Source organism: Camelus ferus, chromosome 3, assembly GCF_009834535.1.
Source record: "Camelus ferus isolate YT-003-E chromosome 3, BCGSAC_Cfer_1.0, whole genome shotgun sequence".
Taxonomy (NCBI): Eukaryota; Metazoa; Chordata; class Mammalia; order Artiodactyla; family Camelidae; genus Camelus; species Camelus ferus.
In genome coordinates, this window is record NC_045698.1 from 51,167,569 (window position 1) to 51,186,664 (window position 19,096).

At 41.0% G+C, this 19,096-nt stretch overlaps 1 protein-coding gene and 1 pseudogene across 12 annotated transcripts in view; one reads left to right on the forward strand and one right to left on the reverse strand.

The window, feature by feature from the left end:
• The window catches only part of PDE8B (phosphodiesterase 8B), a 287,039-nt gene that overhangs the window by 154,361 nt on the left and 113,582 nt on the right, over positions 1 to 19,096 (forward strand). The gene's annotated exons all lie outside the window — the stretch shown is intronic.
• On the reverse strand, positions 1,181 to 1,628 carry LOC102506657 (annotated as a pseudogene).

Sequence of the window (19,096 nt, forward strand, 5' to 3'; positions counted from 1 at the left end):
TTCCAAGATATTTTATAAAATGTCAAATTTCATTTCAGTATCTTAACAAAAAACAAAAAATCTAACCACAAAAAAGACTGGGAAATGTTAAAAGTACTTATTATCCTATGAACACACCAAAGGGTACTTAAAAATGATATAAAATGTGTAAGTATGTATACTGTCATCCTCTGAACTGAAGCGAGTACGTGTGTATGTTATCCTTTGGGCTGAATTAGTTATGTGAAACAATGAAGTTCAAAATATGAGTATAGTAACTGTGGTATGAATTTCCCAAATTACTTAAATGATTGTCTCAAGCCTCCACGTCATTTGTTTCTAGTCCTTATTGAGTCAGGGCCAGCCTGGTGAACCTCCACCACTGCCTGAGGCTGGAAAGCCATGATTTGGAGGCTGTTGGGGTCACCAGTGCTGTCGCTTAGGCCCCAAACATCCTTACGTTTCTCTCTGTCTCAGCCTACAGCTGTCAGCTGCCATTGCCTGGGACCATCACTGGGGCTTTGTGGCTTTTGATTTTTTCCTCATCCATAAATGCAGTTGGCTGAATTAAGGCCCAAGTTTACCACCTCTTCTATAGATAAAGTTCCCTGTGACCCTCTGTTCAGAACTTGGGCCGTTGTCTTGCACTTCCATGCTCCGGGGAGATTCTGGTAAGTAGGAACCCGACCTTGCTGACTTTGGGCAAAGTCATCACATATCCTTTAGCCCTTAATGATGGTCTTGCTCAGGACTGTCCATTTTAGCTTTTCATCTCTTGTGTTCCCATGAGATGGAAATCATGAGTCCAGTTCTCTTCAAAGACTTCTCCTTGAGGTCATGGCAAGACTCCATGTTATTTTATTTTATTTTTTGCTTTAAAAATCAAAAAAGGAAACATCAAATTTAATTTAAAGGGAAAAAAAACCCAGAAATTGAAAAAAAACAACAGAGCAAATCAACTCCTGGAAAAGTTCTGCATCTTGGTGATCACATTTATCAGAGGAGTTGGAGAAAAATTAAAATGCCATTTAGCTTAAGAATTTGTGAATTCTGTCTAAATCAGCTTATTTCAGGAACAGAAGAATTCTTGGTCATTTCTTAGTATCAGAATCTTTGCAGGTTTCTCTTTTGAGTATCTTCTGTATTTAAATAGGCAATCGTACAAAGTCTCCTATCTTCCACACAGGGTAAATTCTTTGTTTTATCCAACTCTCAATGACAGGTCAACTAGCACAACCCCATCTCCCCAGACCAAGAGCATCAGAATATTCCCTTTTGCTGATTTATGTATTTCTTCATATGTTTCTTCATCAGTTTCTATAGTTGTCACAGTTCCTTCCTCATCTCCCAACGTCATATTTAAATGTTGATCGTAAGCATGTAACCTGCCTTGAAGCTCTCTGTCATTTCCCGTTTTCATAGATTCACTCATCCAGGCTGAGCCTGGTGAGGTCCCAGGGCTCCTGTGCGGTGTTGGTGATTTGTTGCTGGTCCACGTCGTCTGCCTGTATTTCAAACCCTGTGCCCTTTCCTGCCTCTTCCATATTATTTTAAAGAGAGAGAAGCTTTTCAAATATTTGAGTGGATTGTTTGGCATATTAGTTCTGAATCAATCATCATTTAAATTTCTCTTTCCAATTAACACCTGTTTAAGTTGGTACTTCAAAAAATTCCCTGTTTATACAGGGAATGAAATGTACCTACCTGAAATAAGTACTATGAAGATACGAAATTTGTGGCTCCTGTTACTCCTGACTGTGACAGTGCTCAGTTTCATGCTTTAATTTCTGTAAACTTCTGACGTAAAACAAATATACTTCTAGCTTGTGAAATCATTTTAATTGCTTTCTTAAATTGTTTTCGTTCCATCCGTAATTATATTTTAATATCACATTGGACTAAATACTGTTGATTATGTGGAGCCCTTATGTGTGTGTGTGTTTGTAATAAAAATGAGAAGAGGGAGTTTAGATTTGGGGAGACACCACCAAAAAAAATAAACTTGCTTCATTCCAAATTTCCAGTTCTTTGATGATTTGATTGTAAACAGGATAATTCTTCTTGTTGCATTTACAAAATGCAGTGCATGATGAACTAGAATTGCTATTCCTATGCCAGTTACTTTTATTTTATTCTGTATTTTTCCTTCTGGATGTTCTTAGTGCTGTGTTCTTTTAATCTCTGTCTTTAGAGCTTCTTCACGCCTTAGCTGTGGCTCCCCTCTCCCCACCCCCCACCCCTGCTTTTTAAAGTCAGTATTTATTGGGAACTTCGGGCCAGGTGCTAAGTGTCAAGTGTTTTCCAGACATTGCTTTGATTACTTAATTATAAGAACCCTGTGGTGAAGGTATTACTGTCCACATTTTACAAATATGCAAACTCAAGCCCAGAAAGGTTCAATAACTCCAAAGTTACCCAGATGGTTAATGATGACGGTGGGAGTTGAAGACTTACTTTGATTTATTACCCGGTACCCTCTCTGAGCCAGCTTTGGGTTTTCGGTAAAACAAGAATGATAATCTTAGTCTCATGGGCGTATCTGGAGGCACCAGTGAGAAAAGGGATGCAGGACAGCCTACTGCACTGAGCTTGAGCAGCCTGGGCACGACTTGTACAGCACAAGTAGTCATTTTCCCCTTTCTGGGTTCTGGGTAGCAATGTCTCCCACTGGGTGCACTTCATCCTGCCACCCAGCACGCACCGCAGCTCTGGGTTCATGTGCGCCAAGGAAGTGCAGATACACCGGAAACGCCTAATTAAGCAGGAAAGCCGAGGTGAGAAAATGCATGGCCTTGAGAACCTTATATTTACTCTTTATCACCTGATTGATGGGACCCTTCCAAGGCTGGGGCAGGGCAGGTGATGGGTGTTAAGCAGGGGACTGAAGAACTGAGAGCTCTTGGAGCCTGCACTTCTTGTTGCCCTCTAGGCATCTGGCCTTTGTGTTTCAGGCCGTCATATGCAAGCCCTCCCCTGGAACAGCTGTCTGGATCACACCTGTGCATCCGGAGGCCTCCTCCCTGCCACCTGCAGACACCTGCTCTGTGGTTGTCGGAGCCCTATCGGTGGTAAAGGACCAGTGTTGTGAGTGTGTGTGTTTTCCAATTTATTGCAAACAAGCACTCATAAAATACAATCAGGATGGATTATTAGAAAAGTGACTTTTTTAAAAGGCACACAGAACACAAGCAGAAATATTTTATTAGAAGATTCAACAGCAAAAAAATTAGATTTCCAAAAATGTGCAGGTGATGCCAACTTGCTCGAAGTTTATAAGCATTTATTCTCAGTTTCTGTCCTGTCTCATTGCTGTTGGATAACAGTTCCCAGGCCTGTACCAGAGTGCACTTTGAGAAGCCGGCCTGGAGCCCATCCTGACTGAGGGGGGCCGTGCGTGTATAGGTGCAGGTCCTCCTGCCAAGGTCTGGATTCGTGCCTGCTTGCCATCAGCCTGTGTGTGGCATGCTTGGGTGTAGAAGACAGCCAGTCCCCTGCTGTCCTCCATCATAGCTCTGCCCTTGAGACTTGGTCCCTGCCTGAGCTCCTGGTCACATTCTGGCTTTTCCTGATGCTCAAGCCCAGCCCTGAATCCTGACTGATGTGGCTGTGGCCCTGAGAAGGTCTTGCCAGCATTCTTCTCCCCAGGTCTCCATTCTGCTGGCTGGATGTACAGTCATGGCAGGATTCCAAGCTAACATATTAGTTTCTTATTGCTGCTGTAACAAATTACTACAGATTTGGTGGCTTAAAACAACAGAACTTTGTTCTCTTAGAGTCCTGGAAGCTGGAAGTCTGAAATTAGTCATGCGGAGTAAAGTCACGTTGTTGGCAGAGCTGGTACTTTCTGGAGGGTCTAGGGGAGAATTCATTCTTGCCTCTTTTGGCTTCTGTGACTGCCAGCATTCTTTAGCTTGTGGCCACATTAATCTCACATTGCCTTTTCCTTTTCTGTGGTCAAATCTCCCTCTTACAAAAACACTTGTGATTACAATTCTGGCCCACCCTGATATCCAGAATAACCTCCCCATCTCTAGATCATTAACTTAATCACCTCTGCAAAAAGATGATTACTTTTGCTGTGTAAGTAAATTTCAGTTTCCAGGGATTAGGACCTGGATCTCTTTGGAGGACGTTATTCAGCCACCAGCTCCAGATTTGGGGATTCATTTGATTGTCATCTGACCCACTGTAGTTTTTGCTTTTGTTGTATAGTGCCTCCCCCAACACACACATACATGCTGCCACCTGCCAGACGGACTCATTTGTAGAGTCTGAGGTGGTCAGAATCTGGGGGTACTGGTGTGGCAGCTGATAATTATTGGTTAATTTGCATTTTAGACACTCTGCTAAGGACTTTGCAGAGTAGCCTATTTAATACTTGCAACAACCCAAGAGGTGCTGTGGCTTCCAACTTAGAGGTGAAGAAATGGAACCTTAAGGAGATTAGGTAATTGCCCAAGGTCCCTTGGCAAGTAGAGCTATATGCAGTCCCAGACAGTCTGGCTCCAGAGTTGGAGTACCCCTCCCACACACACACACGAGACTGCCTTGGGACAGAGGCAGACGCTGAGATTTGGGACACAAGCATGTCTCTTCCCCCCAAGCACCAGCCATGCAGCAGGGCTAGTGCCCCAGCCTGGCCCTGTGATCCCAGCCTCTCTCCTTTCCCCTCTGGCCTGTGGGATGCACCTTCCCAAGAAGGGACAGCACGAAGGACTCTTCCCCTCCCTCCCAGAAGAACACTACGGAGCTCCAGACCCAAGGTGACCAACTGACTGTGTGAAGAGTACTGACACTTCTAGGCAGGCTTTGTGTCACCCCCACACTGCTGCCCCTTGGACAGGAATAGAGCTGGCAGTCAGCCAGTGCCAGCTGGGTTTGAATTTGTCTGCTGGTCCAGTCGTGCTGTCATTACGCATCCTCGGCTGGAAGTCAGACGGGAAAGAGTACTGGAGGGTGTTCTCACACTCTGTGCTCCTGGGAGCTGCCCCTCCTGGCGGCCCTGGGACCCTCTGGGCCCTTCTGCTTCCATTCAGAAGGCAGTGCCAATGACGCTCGCTGGTAGAGCTGCAGCTGGAGTTTTGGGAAAGGCTGTTAGCTGTGAGTCATATTCCCTGACAGCAAATTCTGAGTCCTAATGGAGCAATGTCCAGCTGACTCAGGAAAGCTTAGAAATCAAGAACTCTGCCTGGTGGCCAGAGGCAGTAGCCGGATGTAGCAGGAGAGCCAGGCTTCCTCAGAAGGCTGAGGCTCAGCCTGTTCTGAATCCCCAGTTGATGGAACCATAAAAGCAAAGTGTTGTGTTATGACACTGACCTTAGAAAGTGCTTGCTACGGGTTCCTTTGCGAAGGTGCCTCCCCCAGAGCTGTCCAAGCTGGGCCAGAGATAAACACTTCATCCCCTCAGACTAGGAGTTTGATAAGTTTGATAAGTTCCACATAATTGAAATGTATTTTAATAATAAAAGTGTAAATATATTATTGATGAGAATACAAGTTTTTTGCATGTCTTTTACATTATATAAGTAAGCACTGAAGTGGTTTATTTTTTAATAGACCTTATTTTTTAGAGCAGTTTAGATTTACAACAAAACTGAATAGAAAGTCAGAGAGTTTCCATATACCCCACCCCATCCCTACGTGTGCACAGACTTCCCCATTATCACCCTGTCCCACCAGAGGGTACATTTTTTACAGTTGGTGAACCTAGATTGACACATCATTATCACCCAAAGTCCACAGTTTACATTAGGGTTCACTCTTTTTTCTTCTTTTTAAGTTTAAAAAAATTTTTTATTGAAGTATAGTCAGTTTACAATGTGTCAGTTTCTGGTGTATAGCATAATGCTTCAGTCATACATGAACATATTTTTTTTTCATATTCTTTTTCATTACAGGTTACTATAAGATATTGAATACAGTTCCCTGTGCTATACAGTATAAACTTGTTTATCTATTTTATATATAGTAGTTAGTGTCTGCAAATCTCAAACTCCCAATTTATCCCTTCCCACCCCCTTTCCCCACCAGTAACCATAAGTTTTCCATTTCTGTGAGTCTGTTTCTGTTTTGTAAACAAGTTCATTTGTCTTTTTTTTTTAAGATTCTGAATGTAAGTGATATCATACGGTATTTTTCTTTCTCTTTCTGGCTTACTTCAGTTAGAATGACAATCTCCAGGTCCATCCATGTCACTGCAAATGGCATTATTTTATTATTTTTTATGGCTGGGTAATATTCCATTGTATAAATATACCACAGTTTCTTTATCCAGTCATCTGTCAATGGATGTTTAGGTTGTTTCCATATCTTGGCTATTGTAAATAGTGCTGCTATGAACAGTGGGGTGCATGTATCTTTTTAAGGTTCCCCCTGGATATATGTCTAGGAGTGGGATTCCTGGTTCATATGGTAAGTCTATTTTTAGTTTTTTGAGGAATCTCCGTACTGTTTTCCAAAATGGCTGCACCAAATTACATTCCCACCAGCAGTGTAGGAGGGTTCCCTTTTCTCCACACCCTCTCCAGCATTTATCATTGGTGAACTTTTTAGTGATGGTCATTCATTCTGACTGTTGTGAGGTGATACCTCATTGAAGTTTTGATTTGCATTTCTCAGATAATTAGCGATATTGAGCATTTTTTCATGTGCCTATTAGTCATTTGTATGTATTTATTGGAGAATTGCTTGGTTAGGTCTTCTGCCCATTTTTGGATTGGGTTGTTTTTTTTTTGTTATTAGATTGTATGAGCGGTTTGTTTATTCTGGAAATAAAGCCCTGGTCAGTCTCATCTTTTGCAAGTATTTTCTCACATTCTGTATGTTGTTGTTTTGTTTTGGTTATGGTTTCCTTTGCTGTGAAAAAGCTTATAAGTTTAATTAGATCCCATTTATTTAGTTTTGCTTTTATTTCTATTGCCTGAGTAGACTGCCCTAGGAGAACATTGCTAAGATTTATGTCAAAGAATGTTTTGCCTATGTTTTCTTCTAAGAGATTTATAGTGCTTGTCTTATGTTTAGGTCTTTAAGCCATTTTGCGTTTGTTTTTGTGTATGATATGAGGGAGTATTCTAACTTCATTGATTTACATGCCATTGTCCAGTTTTCCCACCACTATTTGCTGAAAAGACTTCCTTTACTCCATTGTATATTCTTGCCTCCTTTGTCGAAGATTAATTGACTGTAAGTCTGTGGGTTCATTTCTGGGCTCTCTGTTCTGTTCCACTGATCCCATATATCTGTTTTTGTGCCAGTACCATGCTGTTTTGATTACTGTAGCTCTGTAGTATTGTCTGAAGTCTGCGAGGTTTATTCCTCCAGCTTCAAGAGTGAACATTAGGGTTCACTCTTGCTCTTGTACATTGTAGAGTTTTGACAAATGTATCATGACACGTATCCACCATTGTAATATCATACAGAATAGTTTCATTGCCCTAAAAATCCTCAGTTCTGTGTGTATTCATCCTCCCCCACCAACCCCTAGCAACCATGGATCTTTTTACTGTCTCCATGGTTTTATCTTCTCCGTAAGGTCATATAATTGCAAACATATAGTATGTAACCTTTTCAGATTGGCTTCTTTCAGTTAGTAATATGCATTTAAAGTTCTTCCATGTATGTTCATGGCTTGAGACTATGTATCCTTTTACCACTGAGTAGTATTTCATTGTCTAGATGTACCACAGTTTATTTATCCACTTACTTACTGAAGAACATCTTGGTTGCTTCCAAGTTTTGGTAGTTATAAATAAAGCTGCTCTAAACATTCAGGCGCATGTTTTTGTGTGGACATAAGTTTTCAACTCCTTTAGGTGTAAATACCAGAAACCATGATTGCTGAATTGTATGGTATAAGTTTGATTAGTTTTATAAGTAACCACCAAACTGTCTTCCAGAATGACTATACCATTTGTGTTCTCAGCAGCAATAAATGAGAGTTCCTGTTGTTCCACATCCTCACTAGCATTTGGTATTGATCATATTTTGTATTTTCAGCATTCTGATAGATGTATGTATGTCATTGTTTTAACTTGAAATCCCCTAATGGCATATGATGTGGAGCATTTTTTCATCTGCTTATTTGCCATCTCTGTATCTACTTTGGTGAGATGTCTGCTTATGTCTTTTGCCCATTTTTTAACTGGGTAGTTTTTCATATTGTTGAGTTTTAAGAGTTCTTTGGATGGTTTGGATAACAGTCCTTTATCAGATGTGTCCTTTGAAAGTACTTTCTCTCAGTCTGTGGCTTCTCTTTTCATTCTCTTGATGTTGTCTTCTGCAGAACAGATGGATGTTTTCTGTTATAATGAAGCCCAACATAGCAACAGTTACTTCTTCTATGGGTTGTGACTTTGATGTTCTTTCTAAAAAGTCATTTGGATTCTCTCCTCTGTTACCTTCTAGAAGTTTTATAGTTTTGTATTTTTACATTTAGGTCTAGGTTTCTTTTTTATAAGCTTTTAAATTGAAAAACAGTATGCAAACAGAAAAGTTTGAAAATCATAAATATACTATTTGATGAATTATCACAAAGTAGACATATTTGTAACTATCACACAGGTTAAGAAATAGAAGCAGTACCTCCAGAAACCCCTCTCAATCATTATTCCCTCTTACTATTTTGACTTGTAAAGTCATACAGTAGTGTTGCCTGTTTTTGAGCCTTCTATAAGTAAAATCATAAAGCATATGTTATTTTGTGTCTGACTTCTTTTGCTTAATATTACATTTCAGAGATGAATCCATGTTGTGTGTTTCAGTATTTAATACATTTTCATTGCTGTGTAGTATTCCATTGCATGCTTATACCACTGTTTATTCTATTGTTAATGGACATTGGGATGTTTCCATTTACAACTATTATAAATGTTACTATGAACATTCTTATACATATCTTTTGATGCATACAAAGATGCATTCCTGTTGGGTATTTACTTATGATAGATAAGTAGTGTCATCATATTTCCAATTTGTGCCTAACTGTCCCAATTTGTGCCTTAACTGTCCCGGTTGATGCCTAGTCTTCCAGAGTAATGACTAATTTTGCTCCCTTTCATTCTAAGAATCATCCCAGTTTGGACAATGGAAAATATATCTTTTGATAAATAGAAGCTTAAGATAGTCCAAGAAATCTTTCCCTACCTCAGCATCATGAAGATAGTCTCCTATATTATCTTTGAAAAGCCTTTTTGTTTTACCTTGTACATGTATTCTTTTATATTAACCCAGATAAAATAAACTTTTATATTTAGTACTTCTGATATTCTCCATTCACTCAGTAATAGTTGTTTCTACTAGCGTCATTTCCTTGATCTTGAAATTATTATTTTAGCATTTCTTAGACTACAGATCTGTGGGCAATGAATTACTTGCTTTCCCCTTCCCTCCTTCATTGCTTTCCTTTTTTTCTCTCAATTTTTACATTGCCACTTATATCTTGTCTTTGGCTAATAAGTAAATCCACACCAAAAGACATATGTTCTAGTAGAGTGCCTTCATAGACTGCTTAATTAATCTGCCTTCTTATATGGCTGGGTATATTATGTCAGATTCTGCAGAAGGCTCTGGAGAATAAGATGTAGAGGAAAATGATAAAATGAGGCATTTGAGAAAATTTCTAAACTCATGATTATCCTCTTTATTTAAAAATAATTCATAATCTCTTTCAGAATTGCTCAAAAGGGCTTTTAACTTTTGTGTTTTACCTGCCATTCTCTCAAGCACATGGTATATATTTATAGGTCTGTATGTTAAATTATAAGCAGAATCATGAGCTAGAAACTGTGAATGAAGCTGCCCATAAATTCATCTATTCCAATATCTTTTCTTTGAACGGGCTGAAGAAGTGGTGTTTTCTGCCTCTGTTTCAGAAGGGAAAGCCTGTTGGTGGTTACTAGGAAGAAACAGTGGGGGCAGGGTGGAAGTATCATTGGCCTGGGCGCCTGGAGACCTCAACTTTATCCCACTGCGACATCTTACTTGTGTACAACCTTGAACGTGCCACATACTCTCTTAAGCCTTGTCTGGTAATCTGTAAAATGAAAGGGTTAAAGATGAGGACCCCTTGGGAGCCTTCCAGTTCCCACATTGTTGGAAATCATCCTTCACCACGAGGTCAGAGTCTAGGAGACGATGTCGTGATAGTGAAGTGAAGATGTAGAGCAGTACTTGATTTCCTGTGATACTGGGGGGAGAGGGGGTGGTAAAGTTAGCTAATCCAGAAGTTGACATTTGTGTTTTCATGTGAGCAAGTCAAATGTTTTGGGACTACATTTTAATACAAGCTAAAGAGGGAACTTATGTTAGGATGATCCAGCTTATTAAGTTAGATTACAAATGTAAGGCCCCTGTTCAGCTTCTGGCTCCCTGCGTGGCTCAGTAAGGATTTTCCAAAAGAATGAATGAGTGATCATCATCATCATATCTATCATTTATCAGCTGCCTGCTGTGCCAAGCACTGGAGATGCATCCATGAAAATACAGACCCAGCATCTATCTGCCCTCTCCAAGGGGCATGTGTTATTAACCCCCAGTGACACGTAGGGAAAAGGAGTTCCAGATTTGATGTTACATTAAAAACCTTTTACCAAATAGCAACATTGACAACTTTAGTTCTCCAGCAGCCTGTGTTTTGTGCCAGGGAGCAGAGTAATCTCCCATTTACCAAGGGCTTTTTTAGCTTTTTAATGATATATTAAATTAAACACCCACTCACCAAATATCTGTGAGTCTTGGTTGTAGCAGATGGATTTGGATGTTGGGTGCTTGGCTGCATCTTGTCACAGCTGATCATTTACTGGTTCTCTGGCTACAGTTGGAGAGAGTTGTCATCTGTGTCCTAGGGTCCTCTTGCCCACAACAGTTTGTGATTCTGGCAACAAAATTATTACATGATAAATACAGGCATACCTCAGAGATGTTGTAGGTTCGATTCCAGACCACTGCAATGAAGTGAATATTGCAATAAAGCAAATCACACCGATTTTTTGGCTTCCCAGTGCGTAATGAAGTTACATTTGTACTCTGCTGTAGTCTACTAAGTGTGCAACAGCATTATGTCTTAAAAAAAGTTACATACTTTAATCAAAAATACTTTATTGCTTAAAAAAAATACTAACCATTATCTGACAATGTAAGATTGGTACAAACCTTCAATTTGTAAAAAAAAAAAAAAAAACACAGTATCTGTGAAGCACAGTAAAGCAAAGTGCAATAAAATGAGGTATGCCTGTATTATAGTAGATATATCAACAGAATAAAGGGCACGGCAATTTAAAGAGTCTCAAAACATTTTAAGGTTCTAACCACTTAAGTTTCCCAGGCCCAGGAAGGCATTTGGTGTCTGTTATGGGATCCAGAGTCACTGGGACAGTTTTTCTCTCCCTCCAACAAGGAAAATACTGATTTCCTCAGACCTTTAACAGCAACTGAGGATTATTGTTGTAAAATTTTTGGAATTTGATGAGCAAAAGTGGAATCTAGTTTTGATTTGCATTTTTGGATTGACAGAGAGGCTGAGCATTGTTGCATAATTTTTACAGCCTGTTTTTTTGTGCGTTGGTTTTGTGAATTCCCTGTCCTTTACTTTTGCATTTTTTTAAACTTTTTTTTATTGAGTTATAGTCGTTTTACAATGTTGTGTCAAATTCCAGGGTAGAGCACAATTTTTCAGTTATATATGAACATACATATATTCATTGTCACATTTTCTTTTTCGCTGTGAGCTACTACAAGATCTTGTATGTATTTCCTTGTGTTATACAGTATAATCTTGTTTATCTATTCTACATATGTCTGTCAGTATCTACAAATTTTGAACTCCCAGTCTATCCCTTCCCAGTGCCCTCCCTACAAGTTTGTATTCTATGTCTGTGAGTCTGTTTCTGTTTTGTATTTATGTTCTTTTTTTTTTTAGATTCCACATATGAGTGATTTCATATGGTATTTTTCTTTCTCTTTCTGGCTTACTTCACTTAGAATAACATTCTCCAGGGACATCCATGTTCCTGCAAATGGTGTTATGCTGTCATTTTTATGGCTGAATAGTATTCCATTGTATAAATATACCACAACTTCCTTATCCAGTCATCTGTTGATGGACATTTAGGCTGTTTCCATGTCTTGGCTATTGTAAATAGTGCTGCTATGAACATTGGGGTGCAGGTGTCATCCTGAAGTAGGGTTCCTTCTGGATATATGCCCAGGAGTGGGATTCCTGGGTCATATGGTAAGTCTATTCCTAGTCTTTTGAGGAATCTCCATACTGTTTTCCACAGTGGCTGCACCAAACTACATTCCTACCAGCAGTGTAGGAGGGTTCCCTTTTCTCCACAGCCTCTCCAGCATTTGTCATTTGTGGACTTTTGAATGATGGCCATTCTGACTGGTGTGAGGTGATACCTCATTGTAGTTTTGATTTGTATTTCTCTGATAATTAGTGATATTGAGCATTTTTTCATACTGTTGCATTTTTAAATTGGGATGCCTGCCTTTTTCTAATTGTCTCATTAGAGTTTTTAAAAACTCTTGTAAGGATGCTAACTCCTTTTCCATCATATATTACTAATATTATTTCTTTGTTTTATATTTTTATATTTATTATGCTTTTTATATATTTATTTTTATTATTAAAAATCTGACAATTATTCCTTCAGTGTTTATGTCTTTGGTATTATTCTTAGCAGTGCCTTCTAGGCCCTTGAATGATATGTGTTCACTTACATATTTTTTTCAACATTCTCATTTTTTTCATTTAAAATTTTAATTCATCTGGAAGTAATTTGGATATATACCATGATTCATGGAGCTACCTTAATTTTTTTCACATGTTAACCATTTATCCTATTACTATTGAGATTATTGGATTATCTATTCACTTCTTCCCCACTAATATAAAATCACACTTCTACTGTTCACTAAAATCATACTTCTAGAACAGCATGGTACTAACAGAGGGATCAATGAAAGATAACAAAAAAACTAAGAACTGAAAAGTATATATATTCACATATATGTTCATGTTTGTGTGCATGTTCCTAAGCTTTCTGTTATCTTTCATCAAACTCTCTGCTAGGACCACACTTATAAACACCGTTTTGGTGTTTATCTTTGAAATCTATTGTTATTTCTGGCAGAGCAAAGTAACTCTTCCTTCATAATGTTGTTAGCCAGGTGCTGGCAGTTATTCTTCCATGTGGATTAGAGAATCATTTTACAAATTAAAAAAGCTGTGCCCAGATATTTATAGAAATTAACATATTATTTGATTTAGGGGAGACCTGACACTTTTTAAATCCTGGCTTCCCATCCGGGAAGTAGCATATCATTCCATTTATGTCAGTCTTCTTTGATGACACTCAGGTAGTCTGGCGTGTGATGTCATATGTGAAAGCACAGGTTCTGAAGGCAGGGAGCCTGAGTTCAAATCCAAATCACACTATTAGCTTGTATAGTAGTGAGCAATGTTTGCCCCCCCATGTTGACTAGAATATAGTGGGTTGTCAGCCAACATTTGTTGAAGGAATGTTCCTTTTGAGAACCAGGGAGAGAATTAGAGAAAGAGAGGGGGAGAGAAACAGCCTTTTCTCAGCATTACTAGCAAAATTCCTGAGATAAAACTTTGATTGGACCGGCCTAACTCACTTGACTACCTCTCACCAGTCACTGTAGCCGGGGAAATCAAATACTTAGCCATAGGCGTATAAATTGACATGTTTTCTTTAGAACCACATAGATTCCCAAACAGGAGTCAGGACCCCTGGGAAGAGAGAAGAGGGAAATGGATGTTGGAGAGGCTGTCAGTAAAGGAACTTTTTAAATAAATGTTGAATTTTATCAAAATGCCACCATTGGCGTCTCTTGAGATAATGATGTATTGGTTTTCTCTAATTGATGCTGGTGAGTTATATAAAGAGATACCCTAATATTAAGTCAGGAGGACAAAACCTACTTAGCTCTGCCCTGTGGAGGTACTGGAGGGACAGCCAGCTTGTTTCCCTTTTTCTTCTCTTTTTCCTCTTTCTAGTTCTTCTGTAGGCCTCCCTGCCTCTCCTTGGCCCTCTGATACTGATGTCTCCAGAGTTCTGCCTCTGGTCTCCTGCTGAGTGATGGCATGTTTTTAACCACCTCTCCTCTGAGCTGGTGGTGGTGTTCCCTGAGCTTCCTTCTCATTTGTCCCACAGCCTGACAAGTCGGATGGCCCAGAGGCATCTCAAACTCCACACACAGCACATAACTCATCATCCCTCTGCAAGCCTGCTTGACTTCTTGCCAGCTCCACCTAGTCCCTCAAACCAAAATCCTTGAATTTCCCTCTTTCCCCTCCTTCGCCCACACATCTCAGTTGATTTTATGACCTAAACCTGCCTCAAATTCATCCGCTTCTAACCCCACCACTGTTTCTAGTGCAGGCACCACTCGCCTCTTGTCTACACCAGTGGTTCTCAAACGTTAGCGAACATCACAGTCACCTGGAGAGCCAGTCAGTTCACGCTTGCTGGGCCCACCCCCAGGTTCCTGACTCAGCAAGTCTGGGGTGGGCCTGAGCTTTTCCGTTGCTAGTAAGTCCTAGGTGCTGCTGCTGCTGGTTCAGGGACCACACTTTGAGACCCACTGGGCTGGATCATGGCAGCAGCTCCTTTCCGGTTTCTAGTCTTCCAGTCTGGACCTCCTTAATCTCTCCACACTTCAACCAGAATGATCCAACCAAATACTCATCCAACAGGGCTGCCCCTTTGTCTTCCTCATAAGCCCGTGCTTCTCACCACACAGGGCTGTGACCTGTGACCTGGCTCCTACCTCCCTCTCCGGCCTCATCGTCTCATCCACAGACCCACACTGCTTGTGGTTGTCCACAGCAACTCTGTTCTTTACTGTTCCTCGTGGTATTCTGACGCCTGAATCGCCCCTTCCACCAGCCTTCACCTGCCGCAGCCTCACGCCTCCTTCATCACTGAACTCCGGTGTGATTTCCTAGGAGTTTGCCTGGATTCCCACGGGGAGCTACGTGCATCTCGCCTGAGTTTCCATGGCACCCTGCAAGTACCTCGGGCTTGCTGCTTATCACCGTTGTTGAATTGATTGCAGAGCGCTGTGCTCTCAGGTGAAGGTATTTAACGGGAGCACGGAGAGGTGAGAGCCTGAGGCTCATCAGAGGGAGCACGTGGGCAGAACTTTCAAATAAGCAAACAGGAGCCTTTTGCTTCCATTCCTCAGTCAGATGAGAGCACGTCACTCAGCCTGTTGTCCAGCCAAGAGAAGAGGAAGCTGTGCGAGGGTCCAAGATAGGATAAAAAGTAAGAAAATGTATTTCGGTTGAATAGAAAATGACCTTTGGGGACTTACCTAATCTTTTGCTGGGCTTGAGAGTTTTCTTTCTCTGCCTTTTTCCGACTCTCTGGGTTTCTGGGAGAAGGGCGGGCGCTGCCCTGGGCACCCTTCCTCAGCTCAGCCACACGCCCGTAGAGTTTCCACCCTCACAGTGCTCCCCTGTCTTCCTCCCTCAATCTTAAAAAATACCTTTTTTTTTTTTTTAAGAAGTAAGGTTGTGGGTGCTGGTGTTACCACCTTGGCTTGGCTTTTTTTTTTTTTTTTTCTTTTCTTTTTTTTTATTCACCTTAGCTTTTTTTTTTTCACATTTTTTTTATTGAGCATCTTGGCTTTTGATGTAAGCTGCGGTGGACCCAGAGGGCCAAGCACAGTGAGGACTTGCCCCCCAGCCCCCACCATGAGTACCTTCGATAGATAAGCGGTGGAGGGGCGGGGAGCGATGCAGGGCCTGGGGCCTTCCAGGGTACGGCCTGCTGGTCTCAGGGGCAGCTGTCTGGATGGTAAGCTTCTAAAAGTGTTGCGGTTCGAATTGTACAATACAGTAGCTCATTAGATTTTACATCTTTAGGATGTGCACTGTGCATTTTACAAATGACTGTTCATTTTTGCCATTTTGAAAATTCCTTTTCAAAAAAGTGGGCATTTGCATTTTGTGGGTGACTTCTCACCAGTTTCTTACTTTTAAATGGGATTTGTTGAAATGGGATTAGCTTTTAAATGGGAGTCAACACTCCACGCGGAGTCTTCACCCTTGGCGTCCCTGCAATCCGTGGACTCAGGGTCTGACGGTGGCAGTCCACCCCGTGTGAGTGGCCCTGCCACGCCAGAGTCAGGGAAGCAAGCGTGGTTGAATTCTGGTGTGGTACTAGATGTGGCTGAAACTTCAGAGTCGCTTCACGGTCACTGGGGCTCTAGTGTGAGATTCCCCCGGAGCCAAGCAGGGAAGATATTGGGCTGCTGGTTCTCTAAGGCAGTCCGAGCTTAGCAATGGTAATACTGAGAACAGAGGCAGCATGGATAATTGAAATCCACAGGAAATCTCTAAAACTCATTTTCAGCAGATGGTTTCTGTTTCCTTGCCCATCAAATCTATTTACCAGAAATGCTGACCATGTAGCAGAACTGGCTGAGTTGAGTATCATCCTCCCCACTTTCTCTCAAATTCATAATGTTAAGAAGAAGGCATAGCAGGATGGAACAGCATCAGAAGTGCTTGGGTTTTTCCATGGTCCGGATAATTGCCTCCTGAATAATCAGAGATCGACGTTCTTTGCTCGTCCTCTATTGCACAATGTAATTTTAAAGGCTTGAAGTCATCCGGCTGTTTCTATTATCAGTAATATCCCTAATAAAAGGAAGGAAGTTAGTTGAAGGATGTCACATTTTGCGATTGCCTTTAAATTCCTCTGTTCTCCAAGTCAGGCTCTGGGATTGACCTTTGGAATCTGGAAACGGTGTTATGTTTACACACACGCCCGGCCCGGTGACACTGTGGCTGAATTGTTAGGTTAATAATGCTTGATGCTGCGAGTCTTGCACGGCCCCTAATGTAAAGCCTTTTGATATAATCATAATTCTATAGTGCATGAGGGTTTCCCCCCTCAGCTAATTCTCTCTGAGGCTTCCTTGTGCCAGCCTCCTTCAGGTGCTCACCATTTCATGGATTGTGTACTAGATCCTTTTTTTCTTCCCTTGTTAACACATAGTTGACAGCAGGCTGAGTTCTTTTTCTGATGGCTGTAGATGAAACGACTATGTTACTTAGATAATTTCTCCTTCATCTGATATTTCTGTGGAGGACTGCTGCTCCGTTAGACTCTGCTGGCCACCTTGTCTGTGTGGATCTGAAGGCCTCGGGGATGACATCTGCGTGTATCATTAATGACCATTTCAGCGCTAACCAGAGGATGGCCTCTGTCCAAGCACCGTGGGATTCATCATCCTCTTCTCCGCTCATGCAGTGAGGCTCATGGAATGTTAAGAAAGAACAGCCTTGTCCCCAGCAGTGACAGTGGGGACTGGGGGACGGCATGGGGTCGGGGGCATCATGAGGCGCGGTGCTGCAAAGTGCACTGCTGTGTCCGGTCCAGCGCCTGGGGACGCCTGCGGGCCACGTCCCCCCTCAGCGCACTGACTGCATTGGCTGTGACAGACGCGAGGAGTACCGATCTCCCCGCTTGCTTCATCTCCCCCGTGCTCGCCCAGATCCCCCACACCTTGTTTATAAGTGTTTTACAGCTTTTACTTAAAGCCTCTTTGTATACCTACCATCTTAAACCCTTTCTGGAACAAGTGAGACGTAAGTGAGTATATAAATGCATGACACTCCATCCCAGTAAGGCAGGTCTGGGCTTGCATCTCAACTCCAGCCCTCGAATGAGTAGTGTAACCCTGGAGCTTTAACTTCTTTAGCTTTAAGGAAATGGGACTGCTGTGCCTGTTACATGGGATGGTGCATGTGGAGAGTGGGTTGTCAGTTCTCTCTTCTCACCAAGGCACAGAGCAATTTTGAACAAGATCCCCTGAGTCCCAGCCCCGTTTCCTATGATTTCATTTTACCAGGTTTCAGGGAAACTCTATCCATATTCTGAGGAATTTTAAATACAGCATCTTATGTTACCCAATAAAGGCTTTACTAGAAAGAAATAGCATATGTAGAATATTTATATAGTGACTACTGCTCAATGAATGTTAACCCCAAAATACAAAATAGACTTTTCCCAAAAAATTGTATTTTAAATTTATTTTGTGGTATTTGAGATATCAACCAACCAGAAAATATAATTCTGTAAGCATCTATGTACTCACTATTCACTGCTTAAAAAAAATGGATAATGAACAATACTCGAAGCCCCTGGTATTTTCTTCCCTGAATACACCCCCTTCTTCACCAGCAGGACCACTTAACTGGGAACTTATAAGCATTTCTTTGTACTATTATAATATATTCCTAAACTGTATTCAATATTGTTTTAAACATTTTAAAACCATAGGTGGTTTTCTAACGTATGTATTCTTCTAAGGCTTATTTTGCTTGATGTTTGAGTCATCCATTTTGAATGCATAGCGTTAGTGGGTTTATTTTCATTGTGGTATAAGATTCCATTGTATGGATATTTCTCGATACATTAATTGTTCTAGTAGTATACAATAATGGATTGTGGACATACCTTTTTTTTTTTTTAATTTTTTGGTGGAGGGAAGTAATTAGGTTTACTTATTTAGTTTTAGAGGAGGTACTGGGGATTGAACCCAGGACCTTGTGTATGCTAAGCATGCACTCTATCACTGAGCTATACCCTCCCCCGACTTGAGCTATACCCTCCCACCATGGACTGTAAATTAAGCTGTTTTCAAATTTTGGTTATAAATATGCTCCAGATATTCTTGTAAGTGCCTCCTCATGTATGCTAGAGATCAAGCCGCATTGGAGGTGGATTGTAGGACGTACATTTCTTTGTCTTTAGTAGAAATCCCCAGTGTTCTGCAGTGTGGCTGAACCAATTCACATCTCCATCAAAGGTGTATGACTTCATGGGGGTCTCCTCCTTGCCCATGCCAGATAGTGTGTGCCTTCCTGGTTCTACTACCCTGCTGATCAAAGAAAAGCTGGTTGTGACATAGCAACTCATTGTAATTGGAAAGTTTTATTCTCCTGATTACTGAAGACTGAGCATCTCTTGATATTGGTATTTTCTCTTCTGTGAATTTCTTTTTTCAAATCTTTTGCCCAGCTTTTTTTTTTTTTTAACATTTTTTATTGAATTATAATCATTTTACAATGTTGTGT